The 22,976-nt window shown below is 34.0% G+C and overlaps 1 pseudogene; it reads left to right on the top strand.

Annotated features, from left to right (window-relative positions):
- The first annotated feature begins 1,623 nt into the window (after window positions 1–1,623).
- On the top strand, window positions 1,624–22,834 carry LOC111283536 (protein LOW PSII ACCUMULATION 1, chloroplastic-like; annotated as a pseudogene).
- The last annotated feature ends 142 nt before the right edge of the window (window positions 22,835–22,976 follow it).

The raw sequence follows: 22,976 nt of genomic DNA, 5'->3' as shown, positions 1-22,976 counted from the left end.
AAGAGTTGCACAGGTCAGACATAACACAAGTATTCATGCTTTGCAACCTAAGTCTATAGGCCAATGCCACTAGAAGAATACCATCCACGCCTATGTCCGCATACATGATTGTTACAACAAAGTCTATGTATCCTGGATTTGTTTCAATATATATGGTACATGCCCCTTTTTTCCCTATTTCATTTATTGAAATAGATTACAAATGCTATATCCATTCTATTATGTCCATGGCCTAAGTACCATTGGTCCACACCAATCCTTTGCAACTGACCTAACCAATGTTTTTCAAATAAAATTTCACTGAATGGAGACTAATTTAAATAGTTATAAGAGAATAGACCATGTTGATGTAAGCTTAAATCGGAGCTAACTTTGAAGTATGAACACTTTAACAGTACATGAAAAGTCATTGAACTGGATTTGGACATATCCAGAAGGAGCATAATGAAATGACCACAGCACAAGCCCCTTCCATCAAAATACTCAGAATAAGTTAGCACAGATTGTGGCCGTCTCGTAACTAGCTTGCCTATTGCGAACTTCAAATGGTTCCAATTATAATAATCATCGGGAAATCAAAAGATGAGATTACCATAGTTATGAAAAAGGTTTTAAAAACCCGTATATCATTTTCCAAGGTATGTTAGCCTCTTTAGAGTTCATTAATAATAGTTCATTTTTAATATCAAGAAATTCACATTGAGACACAAAAACTTGTTAATTCATACGCCATATGGCAAACAAATAGTACCAATTGATCTTTTCTCCCTCCTCTTTATTGACGCTACCCCTGTTTGGACCCATCCTTTATCCTCAGTAACAATGATCCATATCATCAAGAAAGAATATATCTTGATGGATCAAAATTTCTCTACAATTCTAATTGCACATCTACCGTCTGGCAAGCTTAAAACCTGCAAAGGGAAAAACATGATTACTTACTTGAATAAACTTTTGACTTTCAGTATAACAAGCTTGCTAAAAATACCACTGTGGAAAAATCCCAATGTAGGCAATAGCAATGAACTAGTGCACCGCTTTCATCACATCATTAATCCCTACTGCCTAATCCACCAATTAGTCAAATTGTCAACCGGCAGAGCCATCAAAAGGCGACACTATTTAACAACTTTAGAGCAATATCCAACAGCAGCGACACCCCAAAACCCCAATAACAACTAAACAAGAAATATCACCTCAATTCCACTAACATGGCCACCAAAGCAGTGTACAGAACATCATGTATGCTTATTATATGAATGGATGTAAATGATACAAAATGACTTCTCCTTTGTCACTCATAGATTATCACATATTTTTTCGTAGAATATATGATATAAATTGTAGCAAATGATTAAATGTGAGTGTTTGGTTGATAAAAATTAAAAAAAAAGGCAAAAATTGAGAACAAACCCAACCATTAGAAATTGAGACTCCAACTTCTCATGTTTGAACTCTCATTGTGTACTCTAAAACTCCATAGATCTTTCATCTGTTAAAAATAAAATAAAATTTTATTACTATAAAAAAAAAAAAAAAAAACCGAAATATGGAGGGGTTGATTCAATATAATAATAAAATAACTCCCCTCCCCAAGACCCACCATCAGTACATAAAATTGTCACTTGTCATTCACATGCAAAAATATACGTGGAAACGAAATCAAAATTTTATGGCTAAAACAATGTAGAATTCCTGAGTAGTTATAGGACAGGATAAGGAAGATATGTAGCTGGAAACGAAAGAGCTTCGGGGTTCACTTTCAAGTTTCATCCCTAGGAGCCATGGTAAGTATGTAACTTCCTCGGTAGACTTCAATTCTTCAACAACTCTACGCCTATGAGTTATGCGTAAAATGACAACGTCTCAAGAGTCAGTCACCAGCGCCAGCGAGTACGCGTGGCACTCTGGCTAAACTGTCTAGTTTGGTCGGGAGTCGGGACACGCGAAATCTCAATGGCTGTGACTACTCTGGCACTGAACCAGCAACTCCTCTTCTTCTCAAACCCAAAGACGAGCAAAATCAACGCCATGGTTCCCCAAAAAAGCAACCCTTTTGAATTCTGAAAAGAAGGCTCATTTTTTTATAGTTGCTTGCTCTTCCTATTCGACTTCCCCTTCACCAGAGGCCAACACACGGACTGTAGGATTTGTGTCAATCTGGGTCTCTCCCACTTTTTCAAAGGACGAGTACGTATTACTCTCTTGCTTTTGCAGTATTTTATGGTTTTGTGATGTAGGTGTCTTCAGTTTGGGTGATTTTTGGTACAATTAGAGCCAAATCGTTTTTTGTTTGCAACATGGGTTTTCTTTTCTTTTGTTCTTAATGACTCCCAAGGATGCTACACTAGATACTGATTTACTTTGAACCTGTCTCTCATGGCGAATGTTTAGTCAATGTCAGTTGTGAAATTGGAATGCTAGGATACTAAGTTGAAAATACCTTTTCGAAATTTTTGCAAATAGTTTTCGCACTTCTCTATGCTATTGATATGTCGGACAGGTTTCTAATTTGTTCAAGTATTGAATAATATCCTGTTTAAGGTTGCTGCATATAGTTTTTGCCATTTGGTATATTAAAGACCTTAGCCATTTGGCATATTAGAGACCTTAACTCTATCTCCTATTAAATTGCGATGTACTGAGCCATTCTTGCAGTATCTTGACCCGCATTGTCTGATACTTCTCTTTTTCCTCATACTTTAATGTTTATGTTTAATCATACAGTGCACAATTCAATGAGCAAAACCTTGCTGGTTTTATAACACATGCAAATTCCTCCTGGCTCGATGAACATTAAACTTTATCTAGGACAAGTTTGCTTCAAAGTACTCATGGTTTATGAATTTATTGATCACATTTTTCAGAAGCTCTCCTTTGGTCTCTGATATAGCTCACCCCAGAGTTATGGGATATGAGGCTTAGTTTATTCTTCTTCTTCTTCTTCTTGTTATTTTCCAGTTCATATTCTCAGATAGCTCATTGTTCTGCATTGCTGGCAAAAGCTTATCTTCGCAAATCATACTTATTATTTGTAAATTCAAATTATATTCTTGTAAAACAGTGCCTGTTATGTTGAATGGATATTTCAGGCTAAAGATGCTTTAGTCCAGTTTGAAACAGCTCTTAGTTTAGATCCTGTGGAAGCCCAAGCTGCTCTCTATAACAAAGCCTGCTGTCATGCCTACCGGTAGGGATTTCTGATGCTTTTTCATAGTTAGAATTTTAAATCACCATGCCTGATTTTAGAAATTCATATGTACTTTAGGGAAGAGATGGGTTGCCAAACATAATGCAAGCTTAACTCCTTCCAGCTGCACTATAAAGTATAGCTTATCTATATGATTCAAAATTACTTACTCCTAAAATGTGAATTGATACTCTTATCTATCCGCCAAATTCCCTGGACTCTTCGGATATGAAATCCCTCTGTACATATCTAATAGAAGGTTCTGGGAATATGGGTTGAGGCCACATCTATATTTATGTTATAATACTCTTCTCCAGTAATCTCAAGCAGTGATTTATTATTAAAAAGGGATGCACTTAATAACAATCCCTTTTTTCGTTTTTATTGAGGAAGAGGGGAAGGAAAGAAAGCTGCTGATTGTCTCTGACTCTCCTTACTGCTTTGAGAGACAACAAACCTCGAGTTTGGCACAATATATACTAAATGATCTTTACCTGGCCCCCTTTAGAGCATAGCCTGAGTTTAAGGAATTGCAAGAGGTTTGTTGCTTAAGTTTTCTTCCAGCCACTCCTCTTTCTTTGTTCCCAGCAAGATATCCTAAGTGCAACAGCCATGGAATCAAATGAAAGTAATTTACCCTCATAAGGATCAAATTACTAAAAGTTGTTATTGCTCATAATTATTTGTTATCTTTCCAGGCCAGGCTGGGTGTAGAAGATGTAGGCTACAGTTTTCGAAGAGATCTCAAACTTATCAGTGAAGGCCAGGCCCCATTTAGCAGGAGATTTTTCTATATGGCATTCTCTGCAGCTGCTGGAGTTTCACTGTTCTTCACCGTACCTAGGCTCTTTCATGCTATTAAAGGTGGTGATGGTGCTCCTGACTTTTTGGAAACTGCCGGCAGTACTGCCATAAATGTTGGAGGTAAATTAGGATATGCGTATATTAGATATATATACATGTGTCATTTGATGAGTTAATCTTTGTTTTTTTTATTTGAATTTGTTCGGCCTGACCATCAAGCTAATTGTTTGTCATTGTAACAGGCTTTTTAAAATGACCAAGTTTTCGAATTAGCTATCTAAAGGTATCATTGTTCTTGTGGCCTTATTTTTTGGGGACAACAAGGAAGAGCAACTTGCATGAATATCCCGAGATGAAACTTTCTCTAGGTTTGCCTTTGCACCTTTCCACCAATCGGGTTGTTGAACTTTGGCAGCAAAGAGACACTGTTAGGCCAGTTAGTATTAAATTTTCATTTTTTGTTTGAATTTTTCTTCCAAGTTCTTGCTGCTCCATGATTGCAAACTGCAGATTGATCATTACAAATATTATGCCTTCATTGTTCTGTAAAATGTATAGTTGAAGAAATTCATGAGGATTTTATTTATGAATTCTTAAGAAATTTTCTAGAGCACAAGAGGATATATATTGTTAAAATATCAAATCTGGCAAATCCCATAATATCTTAGAGATAATAACAACTCATCTAAAAATCCTTTAATAAAAAATGGAAACTACCAAGTAGGAATTTGGTCAATGAACCAAATTCTTTTTTATTTAGGAAACAATAAAAATACTAAATGAATGACAGTTAATCAAATCTAGTAAAGAATCGGTTTTTCACACTTTCCCTCAAGTTTGGTAGTAGATATCAATCATGTTCAACTTGGACTTCAAAAATTTGAAATTGCCATGATGAAAAGCCTTGGTAAAGATGTCAGCTATCTAATGTTTTGTTAGAGTGTAGACCAGTTTGATTGTGCCTTCTTCAATCTTTTTTTTGATGAAGTGGCAACCAATCTTTACTTGTTTCATTCGATCATGATGAACAAGTTCTTGGCAATGGTAATAGCTATTTTATTATCACAAAATAGCTTCATTGAATTCCTAGTTGACTTCTTCAGTTCCTATAGCATTCTCTCAAGCCAAATTTCTTCACAAATCCCATAAGACATAACCCTTAGTTGAGCTTCAACACTACTTCAAGCTGCCGCTGCTTGTTTCTTGCTTCTCCAGGTAACCAAGTTGCCCCACGCATATATATAATACTCTGTAGTTGTCCTTCGATCTGTCACATAACCAACCTAATTTGCATCTAAAAAAATCTTCACATTTCTATTTAGTGTTTTTCTAAAGTGCAACCTTTTGTCATAATTTTTTTTCAAGTATTGAAAGATTCGGTATACTACCTTCATATATGTCTTTGTAGGATTGTTTATAAATCAACTCACCATACTAATAGAGAAGTCAATGTCAAGTCTAGTGTGTGCCAAATAAATTATTTTTTTCATGAGTCTCTAGTATCAATTTTGGTCTAAAAGAGGATTTTCATCATTGGTTCCCATATTGATATTTGCGTCTGTCGAAATATCCATTGATTTACACCCAAGTATCCCTGTCTCTTTGAGAAGATGAAGTACATATTTTCGTTGTGAAACAAAAATATCATTTCTTGATCAATCTACTTCCATGCCTACAAAATAATAAAGCTATCCCAAGTACTTTATTTCAAACTCTTTAGCTAAAAGAGTTTTCAATCTAACTATTTTCTTTTCATAATATCCTGTAAGGACAATATAGTTAATATAAATAATCATAATAGCAATCTTGCTATTTATTGAATGTTTGTCAAACATAGTATGGTCAAATTGGCATTATAGCCACTCATGTTAGATAATCTTCCTTACCTTTTTCACAAACAAATAGCATCACTAATTGAAACCATTGGATAAAGTTTTATCCATTGAATTTGTAACTAGTGATAGGCAAAATAGGAGACTCGAACATACCAGTGTTGCTTACGATCGCATTCCTCAAGTTAGATGTTACTTTTAAGGTGGAGCCTTTTTTGCTGCTAGCCATGACGTAAATAGAGAGATAGAATATATATATATATATATATCATCTTGTATTCTTAAAAGTTTCTTAAGAATTCATAAATAAAATTCTTATCAATTTTTTCATGGTGTCGGAATGTTCACCTTAAATAATCAAAACCTCTGTATATATGTGTGTATGTGTATTCTTGAAAGTTTCTTAAGAATTCATAAATAAAATTCTCATGAATTTCTTCATGGTATCAGAGCTTTCACCTTGAACCATCAAAACCTATATATATATATATATATATAGGTAATGTATCAAATCTGACATATCCAATAATATCCTAAAGATAATAACAACTCACTTAAAAATCCTCTAATAAAAAATAAAAATTATCAAATAGAAATTTGGTCAATGAACCAAATTTCTTTTAGTTAGGAAACAATTAAAATACTAAATAAATTACAACTAATCAAATTTGGTTAGGAATCGGTTTTTCATAAAAGTCTTTAACAATAATTTTGCTAACCATAAGCAATTAAGAATTGAAACCTTTATCTCAATTGAAACCTTCATCTCATTTCACCATGAGATAAAATTACATTTCTTGTACTAGTTTTAGTAAATATACTTGACATATCCAAAGTAATCAAAGTATTAAAATTTAAGCTTATAATTAACAAATGAAATGGGACAGCTACCTATCATTCTAGACATTCCTGTGTTGGAAGCAGCCAGAACATTAGTGACCATAACAATTGTTGTTTTGTTTTCTGTTTCTACATTATTTTTAGTGAATGCTACTGCTTGGTGTCATAACATCTAGATCCAGGGATCTATCTGTAGACATTGACTTGAAGGAGTCACCACTAATATTTTTTATCTAGGTGCAATTGGCCACCTAAAGAATCTATCTTTTTAAGGAACACTTAAGCCTAAGAGTCCATAAAAGAATAGGTTCAGGTCTGCTAACCATAACAGGGTTTGAGAGTATGGTTACCTGTGAGAAAGGTTGTAGCACCCTCACAACGCCTATCGAAAGATGATTCCAGCTTAATTTTGTGTTATCCAATAAGCCTTAAAAATTTACCAAGTAATTAATTATTGAAAATTATTCTCAATTGACTTTAATACTTTTAACAGAAAATTAAGAAAATTCCCTCATCTCAAGAGTATGTAAGGAAACTACTGTTTCACTTGCAAAAGCTCTATCGTTGGATTATTTATCATTAAAAAAAATTCAATAAACAAAAATAAAAAAAATGATTCAACTTTAGATATAAATCCTTTTAGCTTCAAAAACTCATTGCTTTTGTACAAGAAAAATTGATACTTTCAACTTCTCCTCAAAAATATTTTTCTAAGACTTTAATTTCGAGAAAAATTGATACTTTCAACTTTCCCTCAAAAAATTTTTTTTAGAATTTTATTTAAAGAAAATCAAAAAATAAATAAGATAAAATAAAAAAAAATAAGAAATACTAAATAATTCTAATCTAATCAATAAATAATAATAATAATAATAAATAAATAAAGAAAAACAAAACCTTGGAACGGCTCGGCTCGAAGAACACGGCTTGGGAGTACGCGGCTTGACTCAGCTCAGCTTTGGCTCGGCTCGAACCTAGGTGAAGAAACGGGTAGTTAGATTGGGTGCGCTACGGGTCGGGTCGTCCGAATGGGAACGCGCAGATCCTGAGGTTTTCTTAAGCGCAAAATGATGTCATTTTAACAGGGTATAAAAAGCTCTAACCTCAATTTTTTCACCAGATCTCCTCTTCCCTCTCTCTTTTCCCTTCCTTTCCTCCTCCCTCTCTCTACCTAAACCAAGAACTCCGGTTGAATCTCGCCAGATTCTGGAAAATATCATCAAAATATGAGTTTTTTTGTCGAAAGTTCATTGAAAAGTTGGTCTATTTTCTGGAAATAGTACGTTGAAAACTGGATAGCTAGCAAAAAAATTCAATAGGTGCCGAAAAAGCCACCGAAAAATTTAAACTTCGTTGAAAAATTCATCGGAATCTGAAAATTTTCCAGAAAAAATTCGCCTAAAAATCCTCCAAAATCTCTAGAAAACTCTTAAAATTGCTTCTGATCCTTCTGAATGCCCATTTTTCCTTCTCTTTTCGCTCTCTCTCTTTTTGTGTGTGTCATTTCTATGTTTGTTCCAACACCTATTTATAGGAATTGATCAGAAGAGTTTCTGATCAATCCCAATTCCTTCTTGGATTGAGATTCAATCCTTGAATCCAATATAGACTCTGATTGAATCTCAAATTCACGGTAGGACTATGATTTTTTCATCCTAATCCCAGTCGAAAAGATAAAAATAAAAAATATATATATTAATAGATAAATAATAATATATGAATAGATAAATAATAATAATAATAATACATATATATATTAATAGATAAAAATAATATATGTTAATAGACAAATAAAAAAATAAAAAATATATATTAATAAAATATATTAATAGATAAATAAATAAAAAAATTATATATTAATAAATAATAATAATAATAATAGATAAATAAAAAAATACAAAATATAAAATAAAAATAAAAATAAAAACAAAAATAAAAATAAAAATGCAAATGGGCTTGCCCATTTGGACCAGGCCCAATTGATTCAGGCCCTAGACCAAATTTGGTGTTTATAGCTGCCCCTCTTTGTACATTTTCTGTGAAACAAAAATTACGTAAAGACATAGACACCCATTCAAGACTTTACTCGCCTTTTTTTTTCATTTTTTTTTGTGTTACAATTTTGATCAAAGCTCCTCTAAGCAGAGGTTCAACGACTTTGAGAAACATAAACAAAGCTCTTCTAATCAGAGGCTCAACAACTTTGAAAATAAATGGCTTCTCTAATCAGAGGCTCAACGACTTTTGAAAAGTAAATTGCTCCTCTAATCAGAGGCATCATAACTTTGAAAAATAAATTGCTCCTCTAAACAAAGGCATCACAACTTTGAAAATAAAAAGCTCCTTGACAATCATATCCAAAAGAGTTAAAAATCGTGTTTGAAGGAATTTCAGGAGATTATGCTCAAAGATCTTACAAATCAATCCTGATATCGAGAGATATCCTATTTCAAGGATTAGAAACTTACCTGACAAGTTTTTTTCTCAAATTTGAAAATGTCTTCGCATCATCTTCTCTCTGTGGGATTTTGGAATACCCCTGCTTCTTGAATTTATTCATTATATTTTCTTGAATGTAGTATATGCTATGCAATGCGTGTGAAATTCAATGCATGCTATGCAAATGTTGGCTAATTAGTTCTTATTCAATTGTGGTACTCAAGTTTCTCAAGCCCTTTTCTTGGACCTCGAACCCTTGATTCTTCAAAAACCAAGTTGTGCTATTCTTCTAATATCGAACCAGTGTAACTTTAAATCATCTCTTCCATTTAGTTCTCACATTTTTTCTGTAAGAAATCTCTTTTCGAATCCAATGTCCTTATCAGGAATTGAACATCTCGATTCTGTCTTTATCACTCTTGACTTTTTCAATGTAATGTAAAAATCTTTCATGCCATTATTCATTTATCAATCATTATTTCAAACTCAAAAAGTAAGAATGCATTTGCACATTTCTTCCATTGTAGGGTATTAAGAAGGAAATAATAAGAATGGTTGGGAAATAGTCAACAGAAGAGGCACACAAAGAGTAAAATAGAATATCTTTTATTAGCAAAATGTTGGTAAACTTTGGCCAAGAAAGAATTACAAGGATAAGTATGGGGAGACAAAGCCCAAAGATGAACAATCGGACAATCATGATAACACATCTCAAGATTTTTCTAAAAACCCTAACCATCTGATACATTCAACAACTTAGAGCTCCTCCGAATTTGCTAATCTCCATGCCAACAGATTTTCAAATTTGATGTTGTATTCTCCTTATCTAAGCTACCTTTTCAGGTTTTCAACTTAGATAAAGCCCTTATGACTCAAATCGCCCTTCTAGGGTTTTCGCCTTGAGTGTTCTTTTTCCATTCACTTTTTTTTTCTTTTCATTTTTTTTTCATTTTTTTTCATTTTATTTGCTCTTTTTTTCAAGCATAGTATTTTTTCACAGCATTAGAATTTATATGATAGGGTAAATCATTTCCATTCATCTCAGTCAGATTAGTGCTCCACCCGAGAAAACTCGTTTCACCACATACAACCCTTCCCAATTCGAAGTTCATTTTTCTCTATTATTGTGCTGGGTTGGAAGGATTCTCTTTAAGACTAACTCTCCTTCTCGAAAGTAATGGGATCGAATCTTTTTGTCATGAGCCCTCATCATTATTCTTTGATATAGTTAACCATGGTACAATGCAGTTAATCTCTTTTTTTCTATGAAATTTAACTGTTCATAGTGTTCTCTAATCCATTCAGCTTCTTTAATCTAACTTCTTTTAGAACCCTCAACGATGGGATCTCCACTTACACTGGTAGAATAGCTTTCATCCCATAAACCAAAAAAAATAAGGTTGCCCCAGTAGAGGTACACACTGACGTTTGATATGCATATAGTGCAAATGGTAACTTCTCATGCCAATCTTTATAAGTCTCGATCATCTTCTTAAGAATTCTTTTTATGTTCTTGTTGGCTGCCTCAATTGCCCCATTCATTTTCAGATGGTATGGTACCGAGTTATGATGCTTGATCTTATATTGAGCATATATTTTTTGCATCATCTTACTATTTAGATTCTTGGCATTTTTTTGAAATAATTCTCTCCAAAAGTTCATATCTACAGATGATCTCTCTTTTTATAAACTTACAAACCACAAATCGTGTTACATTTACATATGATGCTGCCTTCACCCATTTTGTGAAGTAATCTATCATCACAAAAATAAATCTATGCCCATTAAAAGCCTTTGGGGTGATAGGACCAATGACATCCATGCCCCACATTGAGAATGGCCAAGGTGGTGCCAAAACATGTAAAGCAGATGGTGGAGCATGGATCTTATTAGCATATATCTGGCATTTATGACATTTACGAGCATAGTCAATACAATCACTCTCAATTGTCAACCAGTAGTATCTTACTCTCATGATCTGTCTCACCATCATATGTCCACTGACATGTGCCTCACATATTTCATCATGCATCTCTTCAATGATTTTTCTTACTTCAACCTTATTTATGCATCTTAGTAATACTTGATCATGACTTCTTTTGTATAGAACATCCTCATCCAGAAAAAAGCTCATAGCTAATTTTTAGATGACCCTTTTATCATTCTTTATTGTTTAAATTAGGTATTGTTGATCTTTAATATACTGTAAGATATCATAATACCAGGGTTTCCTATCCTTTACTTTTTTTATATTGAAGCAATGAGCTGGCATATCCTTAATATCTAGCCTAATGGATTGAATGTCAGTATTGTCTTTAATTCAAATCATTACAGCTAGAGTAGCGAATGCATCGGTAATGAGATTCTCTTATCGAGGTAAATGGTCAAACTGGATATCTTCAAATTGCTTTATCAACTCTAAAATATACTTATGATATGAAACAAGTTTTGAATCTCTCATTTACTATTCTCTTTTCAACTGATATATAACTAGAGCTGAGTCTCCAAACACTTTTAATGCTTTCACTCTCCTATCTATAGTAGCTTGTAAGCCCATGACACATGCCTCATATTCAACGATTTATTTGTGCAATTGAAATTTAACCTTGCTATTACGAGACAATATTGTTCTTCTGGAGAGATCAGAATTACCTCAATTCCATGTCCTCAAGCATTGGTAGCTCTATCAAAATACATTCTCTAACATTTTTCTTAATGCTTCCCTTTTCCAGTTGGGAAATAGTCATTAGATCTTCATCAGGGAATTCCAATCTTATTGGTTCATATTCTTCAGTAGCACGATCTGTAAGGAACTCCACTATAGCACCCCTTTTTATTGCCTTTTAGCTTACATATATAATATCATATTTCGAGAGCATTACTTGCCATCTAACAATTCTTCTAGATAAAAAAAACTTTTCAAAGATGTATTTAATTAGATCCAGTTTTGTTATAAGCCATGTGGTATGATAGAGCATATGCTGTCTAAGTCTTTTAGCAGTCCACGCTAATGCACAACATATTTTTTTTAATGAGGAATACTTGGATTCATATTCTGTGAACTTTTTACTCAGATAGTAAATAGCTCTCTCTTTTTGGCTAGACTCATCTTGTTGCCCCAGCACACATCCTATTGAATTTTCATATACTGTCAAGTATAAAATTAAAGGTTTCCCTGGAACAGGTGGCACCAACACTAGAAGATTTGACGAGTATTACTTAATTTTATCAAAAGTCACTTGACATTTCTTATTTCACTTTCTGAGATTATTCTTGTGGATAAGCTTAAATATGAGATCATATTTATAGGTCAGCTGAGAGATGAATCGAGAAATGTAATTCAATCTTTCCAGAAAACCTCAAACTTTTTTTGGTGTACTCAGAGGTGACAAATTTTGAATGGCCTGTATCTTGTCTGGATCGACTTCAATCCCTTTTTCGCTGACCACAAAGCCTTGCAACTTCTCTGATTTTACCTCAAAGGTGCACTTGACTGGGTTTAACTTGAGCTGAAATCTTTTCAACCTCTCAAATAACTTTTTGAGGCTGGTGACATGATCTTCATTCTCATAAGATTTTGTAATCATATCATCTACATACACCTCAATCTCTTTGTACATCATGTCATGGAAGAGTGTCACTATAGCCCTTTGGTATGTTACCCCAGCATTCTTTAACCTAAAAGGCATGACCTTGTAACAAAATGTTCCTCACATAGTCACAAAAGTAATTTTTTTTTATATCATCTATAGTCATTTTTATCTGATTATACCCTGAGAACCCATCCATAAAGGAGAAAATTGAATGTCTAGTCGTGTTATCTACTAGTGTGTCAATATGAGGCAAAGAAAAATTATCTTTTGGACTAGCCCTATTCAAATCATGATAGTCTACACATATTCGTACCTTTTTATCTTTCTTAAGAACTGGTACTATATTGGCTACCCACTCTGGATACTTAACCACTTGTAGAAAACCTGCATCAAATTGTTTCTTCACCTCTTCTTTGATCTTTAGTAGCATTTCAGTCTTCATTCACTTCAGTTTCTGTTAGACTGGCTTACATTCTGGCTTTAAGGGTAATCTGTGCTTTACTATCTTCGTGCTCAACCTTAACATATCCTGGTAAGACCAAGCAAATACATCTATGAATTTTTAAAGTAGATCTGCCAAACGTTGCCTATCTCCTGATGAAAATGAAGTGCCAATTCTGACATTTTTCTTATTCTCTTCATCTCTCAGATTCACTAAGTCAACTATCTCCTAATGAGGCTCAATTGACTTTTTTTCTTATTCAATCAATCTCATTAGGTCTGAAGGCATAACACATTCTTCAAAATTCTTTTCATTGTTAAGTTCATTAGTGTTAATTGAATTCTCAAAACTAACCTCTTGATTGTTATCATAATTATCTTTATGTTCATTTAAGGACTTGAAATTAAATGAAATAGGATATGTTGGCAAGATGTGTTTGGAAAAATGGAAATAATGAAGACACAACAAGAAATGAATGAAAATGCATCCTTTCTAATCTTTATTAAAATAATAAAAGATAAATGGCCCAAACAAGAAAGATCACCCCAATGCCTTGGGCAATAACTATTAGGATGTACAATTACATTGAATTAGTTTCAAAGGTTAAAGGCATTTCAATGGCACTCCAATTGTTCAGCTCATAATCTGATGGACAAAGACGGACCCACCCTTCTTGATTAAGCCCCACTTCATCCTCAATAGCATGAATGGTTAACTGGACAAAAGCTCTTTTCATGCTTTTTTTTATCTCTGGGTACATGAATCCTTCAAGTTTGAAAGTCTCGTACAGGTCTGGAATAACCATTAGTCTTGCTGTTTTACCTGTTGGCCTTCTCTTGATCTATCATTCTACTACTTCATAGCCTAGGCCTAGCCTTTCACTATTGTCTACCACTGTCGAGGGTTTTCTTATTCTTTGTAAGTTCTTGTCCAGCCCTAATCCTGGATACCAACCCTTATTGATGACTTGGCTCATCATTATTCTTGAAAAAGGTTGATTTTTAAGTCTTTCACCTACATAATTAACTAGTTCAAAAGATCGATAGGAGCATTCTATTGTTTCTTCGATAGCCTCTACATACGAAGCATTCAACGGTTGGGTCACTAGCATGTCTTTCTTCCTAACTACCACTACCAATTGACCTTCTATATTAAACTTGATCTTTTGGTGTAAGGTAGAGAGCATAGCACTTGCCATGTGAATCCATAACCTTTCCAGTAGACAGCTATAGGATGGAGAGATATCCATCACTTGAAATTTCACATTAAAAGTGCACAGCCTAATTTGTAAAGGCATCTCGATATCTCTCAAGACTTCTCTTCTGGTCTCATCAAAAGCTCTCACGATCATTTGACTACCTTTCATATGAGAGTAGTCAATGGGTAACCTTACCAAAGTTGATATAGGCATGACATTAATAGTGGAGCCATTATCAATAAAGACATTGGCTATGATATGGCTCTTACATTTAATCGTGATATGAAAAGCCTTGGCATTTTCCCTTCCTCTGAAGGAATCTCATCATCGCTGAATGAAATGTAATTTAGCATGACTAGATTTCTAGCCAGGTGGTTCACATATTCAACCGATATATTATGTGCCATATATGTTTGATTCAATACTTTCAAGAGGGCATTTCGATGTGATTCTGAATTCAATAACAGTGATAATAATGAGATTCATACTGGCATCTTGTTCAACTATTCAATAACTGAATATTCACTATGTTTTACCAACTTAAAAAATTCACAAGCTTCTTTTTCTAACACCAACTTCGGGCGATCTTCTTCAGGTTCTACTTCGGGGTTATTTCTTCCTTCTTCTACCTTGGCTTTCTCTCTTTTAGCCTTCTCTAATATTTTTGGAGTGTAGCATCTTTCACTTCAGGTAATGCCTTATACATCAGTTATATTAGAGGTGTCAGCTTTAGAGATATCCTCTTCTTGCCTCTGAACTACTGTATCGTAGCCATATTTCTAAGGTACAGCTTTATCATCCTTATATGAGAATAGAGTTAAAACTTTAAAAGTTACTGACCTGAGAATGAGTTTATCTAGGATTGACTTTGGCTTATTCCCACAATGAATCATCACTAGCTTTGGAAAAAGCTTTACAGGCTTATCTGTCATGGATACTTAATACTTTTTAAGTCTTCTCTCTTTTTGTAGACCTTCATCTGGTATGAATCTAAGAGCTTTTGCATCTCTCGGTGAAACTAGTCACAAGTTTCGATAAAGTGACCCATTGCTCCACTATGATATTTACAACTAGTGCCTGCTATATATACTCCATGATAGCTGTGCGGACTCACTGGTTGTATCATGTCAACCTTTCACAAAACATCAAATAGTTGACTAAGAGGTGTCTTAATATCTATAACTTTTTTCTTCAAATGACACTCATGTTCTTCACTCAAAGTATTCATATTATGATTAGACAAAGGATTACCACTAACATTTGGTGCAGTCACCCCTCCTATATCAAAGCTAATCATTCCATCCTTGATCAACTATTGTACTTTATGTTTCAAGGCAGTGTAATTTTCAGTTGAGTGACCAGCAATCCCATAGTGATAGTCACAATGGGCTGTGGGATCATACCACTGAAGGTGAGGTGGCTTAAGGGGCTCTAATTTATTAAGAGTAATTAGATGACTGTTGTAAAGCTCATGATATAATTCTATATAGGTCATTGAGATTAGGTCAAATACAGATTTTTCATGAGTAGTTCGTTGCTCTTATGAACCCCCAATTGGGCTAGCTAGACGGGTCTGAGGCCTTGAGGTAGGTTGAGTGTTAGGACTGTATATGGCATTCTGGGGCCTGAATGAAGGTTAATATGTTTAGGGGTAGGATAGCTGTGAAATGGGTTGGTATGGATAAGGAGAGGTGTTATTCATAGCAGAATAATATGAGGGGTATCCTTATGATAGGTAGGGTTGATAACCCCTGAATTGTTGCCTATCAAAGCTCACAGCCTGAGCTTCAGTCTCTTTTTTTTTTAGGGGTTTTTTGTTGGATACTTCACCTCTTTCCAACTTGTCATTCTTGATGGCACTCTTAATAATTTCTCTCAAAATTATCATATCAGTAAAATTTTTTGTTGTATTCCCTATCATCTTTTCATAATAGAGAGGTTTCAAAGTGCTAACAAATAGCACTGTAGTCTCTTTCTCAGTCAGAGGAGGTTGTACCTGAGAAGCTACATCCTTCCATCTCTAGGTGTATTTCTTAAAAGACCCATTTGCCTTTTTTTTCAAGTTCTATAAAGATAAACGATCAGGAGCTAGATCTATAGTATATCGATATTAACTGATGAAATCATGAGCCATATCGCTCCAAGAACGAATACGGGTTCTATCTAGCTAGACATACCACCTTGCAGCAGAGCCTATAAGGTTATCTTGAAAAACATACATTAGTAATTTTTCATTATGGGCAAGGGCTGCCATCTTCCGACAATACATGGTGATATGGGTTTTTAGGCACTTCATACCATCATATTTCTCAAATTTTAGTATTTTAAATTTTGGTGGAATGACTACATCTGGGACTAAGCACAGCCCAGTAGCATCAACAGAACCATAAAATCCAATCCCTTTTATGGCCCGTAATCTTTGTTCAAGTATACTAATCTTTGGATCTTCCTGAGACTCCACCATCTTTACTTTTTTTTTCTTTTTCTCTTTCAAGTTATCTAGATCAAGAATCGATTCTACTACTTTTTTAGTAAAGACAGGATTTACATAGCTATGGTAATGCCCTAGATTTGAGGCTGATGGCTTTCCAAGATATGTAGGATATACGAAGTGTTATGATGGAACCTTTTATGTAAACTAGGCTTGAGGTGGACCAAAACCTGAAGGATACAAAGGGTCGACCACTTCTTGTGATGAGAGGCCTTGTTGGCTTGTATTTTCTTCTATTCCTTTTCTCTTGTTCAGCTTATTGAGAACATCTAGAATTTTGCTCAACTCATTCTCAATCTTTTCTTGTGTTTTCTCCAGCTTTTCAAATCTGTGAAAATTTTTTTGCTCTATTTGTCTAGCTCTGGCTATTGTGTTATATCGATGGATAGGGTTCTTTCTAGATGGAGCTATCCCTAAACCTTGAATATCATATTTTAGAATTAACAAATTTATATGACTATCTCATGGTTACTTTATTAAGTGTAATGAGTGAAAATGCAATGAATGAAAATGCATGTATGCAAAAAACATTTGCCTTAAGACGATATTTAACTAAAAGATTTCATTTATTGCAAAGAACTTTTATTTACATTGAGTTTATCATCCTAGAGTTATAACCATCAAATCGTTTGATCTGCTTATATTGGGCCTTGGCTTCTTAGATGAAGTTCAATAAAGACTGCTTATGTTCTCTTATTGGGGCCACCATTTGTTTTAATGCCTCTATCTTTTCTACCATCTCTCTTGCCTTGCATACTCCTTTACAAATTTAGGTTGCTAGGTGCTCAATGTACTTTTCTCTTCCTAAGTTCTCTCTTTTACCACACCAGACTTGGTATGATAACTTTCTATGCTCTCTAACCAATGCAGCAATATGGTCTTTTTGTTCATTTAACTTTTGTCTCAACCTACTTAGGTAGCTATTCAACATGTTATTCTCTGTATGTACTTGGGTATTTTCTTTTTCCAATTCAGCATATTCTTGTTTCAATCTTGCATTCTTTTCACTCAGCTCAACAATTGTTATCTCTTTGGCCCTTTCTCTCACACATAACCTCTTATGTTCTTGGTGTAGCTCTGCTAAGTCTTTAATAGTTGTATCACGTTCTTTAGCAATCTTGCAAACTCTGGCTTCATGTCTTTCAACTCTATCTTTCCATTGACTTTTTCTTTTCGAAGCTTTTAGATTTCTTACTTTAACTTATCCTTTTCAGACTCAAACTATTTTATCGCAAGCTCTAATTCTGATAGTGTCTCTTCAAGCTTTCCTCTTATTGGCAGTTGAAAGCTTTCATAAGTGAATACCATTTTCTGTCTTCATTTTACTCTCTAAGGTAAATACCCTAGAGTGACTTTATTAGTAAACAGTCCAAGACTCACTGTTTTGGGGTTTTTTCATGCTTTAATCATCTCATTCATCCTCTGAAATGCTTTTGGCTCACTGTAAGAGAAATCTAACTGATGAAGCCTATGCGTCATAGGAATGAACTGTTCTACCCCGAATTACCTTTTCACTAGGAGTGGTGCATAATTTGTCGCTCCTCATAAACCCAAAAGTGGGACCACTGTATTATCCTCACATTGATATAACATAGGTTCATGATTCATCCACGGGACCAACCATCGTACTTTGACACTAGTCAATTTTTGTAGAAAAGCTATCCACTCCTTTTTAGATTTTTGTTCTGACCATTCACTTTCATATAATTCCTTGATCGGAGCTCGATTACAGATATAAAGCTTTGAGAAAGTACCTTTTCTCCATTCGAAGTGGCTTTTCATCTATAAGTATAATAACTGTATACAGCCTATAAAACATCCTTCATTCTGACGACAGTAACTCAAAGATCTGATAGTCTTGCTAATATTACCATTGAAGGGTTACAACCATTGATCACACTCTCAAAGAAGTCAACCACCACTATTTCAATATAACCCAAAACCTTTGGAAATATCACCATTATGTATATGGCTAAGGCAAATACATCTAACCCCTGTTCTTCGTTGGCATGTTACAATAGAAACTCATGAAAGAACTTCCACGGTAGGCAAACCTGTTCTTATTTCTTCTTTGTATGAGAATCCATAACTTTTTTGTCTATCCCCATAAGTTAAGTCAAACCCTTATGAAATCTTGATTTGTGTTCTTTGACGTATATCTTATCAGGAGCCTTGAGGTGTAAACCTAACAAAGTCGAATATTCTTCGATGGTTGGTGTTATATCAACTTCATTGAAGATGAAACACTTGTATGTAGGATCTCAGAATTACACTGCAGCTCTAATTAGTTGATCATCGAGAACTATTGTGAGAAGGTGTGCTATATGCCCATATCTCTGGCAAAACTGCTTTTGTCTGGACGGACTCATCTTCTTTCATATATCAACCAAATCCTCTAGATTATTTTGTTTAAGGAAGATAGATGTTTCTTGATACAAGGTAGAATCATATTTGATTGGTAAACAATCATCCATCTTTAGTTGAATCTTTTCTGATTGGACCCTTACTTCGTTGGGTGACTCACAAGGAGCTAATACAGATGAAAAACAAACTAGTCGTTCTGTGGAGTCCATGAAAATTTTTTGTTGAATACCATCTTTCAAGCAAATGTTCTTTATGCAATTTTATGATATGAGCATAAACCAATGCAAAAGAATGAGAGAAAAGGTTAGTATACCCCAAAAAAAGAATAAATAAATAACTAAGTAAATTAAAACATCACACAGAATAAGAGGAACAAACCCTATGCTTTTGGTCAATTCTAAAAAGAAAGAATGATGGCTCTATCTATAGGTTAGGCACTCTTAAAGTTCATTATATGTGGTTTGAGGTTAAAGTCTAAAGGTTCTCAAATTGCTCCTTACATCATTGTCCATCACAAACTAGTAAGGCACCTTAATCCTCACCCATTACAGGCTACAAGCGGAACATGTTCAATTTGAGTGGGAGTATTTCGCTACCCACTGCAAAGGCATTAGACCTCACGAAAGCAATATGTACTTTACTCCCTCATAAAGGGACGGAGCTCGGGTATAGAGCTCATGTTATGCATATGCATATGAATGACATAATTAATAACGTAAATGAACAGGAATGAATAAATAAAAAAAATCTAAACAAAAGGTTCAATTTTATTAAGCTTTTGGACAACACAAATTTATTTGCTGGCCTGACTCTCAGCAGTCCTCAGTGAAGTCGTCAAACTGTCATAACGTCTAGATCCGGGGATCTATCGCTAGACATTGACTTGAAGGAGTCACCACAAATCTTTTTATCTATGTGCAATTGGCCACTTAAAGAATCTATCAAAAGATGATACCAAAATCTTTTTAAGGGTCCCTAAAAGAATAGGTTCAGGTCTACTAACCAGAATAGGGTTTGAGAGTACGATTACGTGTGAGGAAGGTTGTAGCACCCTCACAATGCCCATCGAAAGATGATACCGCTTAATTTTGTGTTATCCAATAAGCCTTCAAAATTTATCAAGTAATTAATTATTGAAAATTATTTTCAATTGACTCTAATACTTTTAGCAGAAAATTGATAAAATTTCCTCACCTCAAGAGTATGCAAGGAGACTATTGTTTCACTTGCAGAGGCTATATCGTCGGATTATTTATCATTAAAGAAAATTCAAGAAACAAAAATAAAAAAAAAATGATTCAACTTTAGATATAAATCTTTTTCTCTTCAAAAACTCATTGCTCTTGTAAAAGAAAAATTGATACTTTCAACTTTTCCTTAAAAATACTTTCCTGAGACTTTAATTTCGAAAAAAATTGATACTTTCAACTTTACCTTAAAAAAAAATTTTTAGAAAAAACTTATTTTCAAGGAAAATCGATACTTTCAACTTTTCCTCAAAAATATTTTTTTAAAATTTTATTTAAAGAAAATCAAAAAGATAAAATAAGATAAAAATAAAATAAGAAATACTAAATAATTCTAATCTAATCAATAAATAATAATAATAATAAATGAATAAATAAGGAAAAAAAAATCTTAAAACGGTTCGGCTCGGCTTAGTGGCTCGGCTCGAGGAAGAAAACGGCTCGAAGAACAAGGCTTAGGAGTACATGGCTCAGCTCGAACCCAGGTGGAGAAGCGGATCTCTGGATTGGGTGTGCTACGGGTCAAGTCACCTGAATCGAAACGTGCGGATCCTAAGGTTTTCTTAAGCGCAAAACAACGTCGTTTTAACAATGTATAAGAGGCTCTAACCTCAGTTTTTTCACCAGATCTCCCCTTCCCTCTCTCTCTCTTCCCTTCTTTTCCTCTTTCCTCTTTCTACCCAAACCAAGAACTCCAGTTGAATCTCATCGGATTCTAAAAAATATCATCAAAATTTGGATTTTTTACCGAAAGTTCGTCGAAAAGTTGATCAGTTTTTTAAAAATAGTACGTCGAAAACTAAGTAGCTAGCCGAAAAATTCAACCGGTGCCGGAAAAGCCATCGAAAAATTCAAACTTTGTCAAAAAATTCACCGGAATCTGAAAATTTTTGGAAAATTTTCAAAAAAAAAATTCGCCTAAAAATCCTCCAAAATCTCTAGAAAACTCCTAAAATTGCTTCCGATCCTTTTGAACACCCATTTTTCCTTCTCTTTTCGCTCTCTCTCTTTGTGTGTGTCCTTTCTGTGTTTGTTCCAGCACCTATTTATAGGGATTGATCAGAAGAGTTTCTGATCAATCCCAATTCCTTCTTGGATTGAAATTCAATCCTTGAATCCAATATGGACTCTGATTGAATCTTAAATTCACGGTAGGATTTTGATTTTTTCATCCTAATCCCAATCGAAAAGATAAAAATAAAAAATATATATATTAATAGATAAATAATAATATATGTATAGATAAATAATAATAAGAAAAACATACATATATATATTAATAGATAAAAATAATATATGTTAATAGACAAACAAAAAAATAAAAAATATATATTAATAGATAAATAAAAAAATTATATATTAACAAATAATAATAGTAATAATAGATAAATAAATAAAAATACAAAATAAAAATAAAAATGCAAATGGGCTTGTCCATTTGGACCATGCCCAATTAATCCAAGTCTAAATCAAATTGGGTGCCTACACTTGGGATGGGAACATAGACAAAGAAGAGAGAATAGAAGGAAATGCTTTCTAGGCTTACTATGGACAAAGAAGAGACTTGTACAATTAAATCAAAGTCTTTTAGACTTACCATAGAATATTTTCTTATTTACTACTTTGGTTGAGTGTAGATACACCTTAATAATTTCATTTCTTATTTTGGTCATCTAAATCCATGTCAAGTGTAACTATATGTTGTATATTGCTAACTTGCATGGGGATGCATTTTTTATGCTTGCTCTTATCTATATTTTTTTGGTCATTAAATTCTAATTGAAGGTTGGATTCAGGTTATTTTAGCAGGGGAAAAAGAATCTACTTCCTTGGCCATAGAAAAGGCTCAGAGATTTCAAACTGAGCTCCTAAGACGAAGTGCTCTTCTAGTTCCTGTCATTTGGGGGGTTAAGGTAGAACACCGCATGTTGAGAAGAAAGGTTTTGGTGTTTCTCCCAAGGCAGCAGCTGCACTTCATTCCATTGGGGTAAAATACAGGTTTCTAACTTATAGTAGATTAATTAGTAGCCATATGAAGATAATTGTTGTCCACTGATCACATTATTATCATTTGTATAGTTACTACGACTTCTTAGAAGTTTACTTTCTGCCGTACATCTGATATATTATACATGTGACTGTATATTTATGCTCAGGTGTAATTATCCTGGTTTGCCATATAAACGTAGGGTTGCTGTCTTACAGCAATGTATTTTACATGGACTTTATATTCCTTCCTTGAAACTTTTTACGTATTAATATTGTGGCAGGAAGACTTTGAGAAACGAGCTCAGTGCATCTGCAAAACCAAAGTTGAAAGCTGAAATTCAATTCAAGGCTGAGGTTGTATAACCGGAAGAATGGGAGAGACAACCTGCTATTCTATATGCATAGATGGTACTTCAAATTATCTTGAATTATTGGAAGAATAAATCGTATTTCAAATAGTATCAAATTCAAAGTTGGTTATGATTGTACTTGTTATAAGAGTACAAGTTCAATTCTTGTTTCCCACCCTCCATTAATCGGTCTATAA

This window comes from Durio zibethinus, chromosome 3 (assembly GCF_047325235.1).
Source record: "Durio zibethinus cultivar Kanyao isolate XHJ-2024 chromosome 3, ASM4732523v1, whole genome shotgun sequence".
Classification (NCBI taxonomy): domain Eukaryota; kingdom Viridiplantae; phylum Streptophyta; class Magnoliopsida; order Malvales; family Malvaceae; genus Durio; species Durio zibethinus.
The sequence above is the reverse complement of the archived record's forward strand: the minus strand, read 5'-3'. Positions and strand labels throughout refer to the sequence as shown.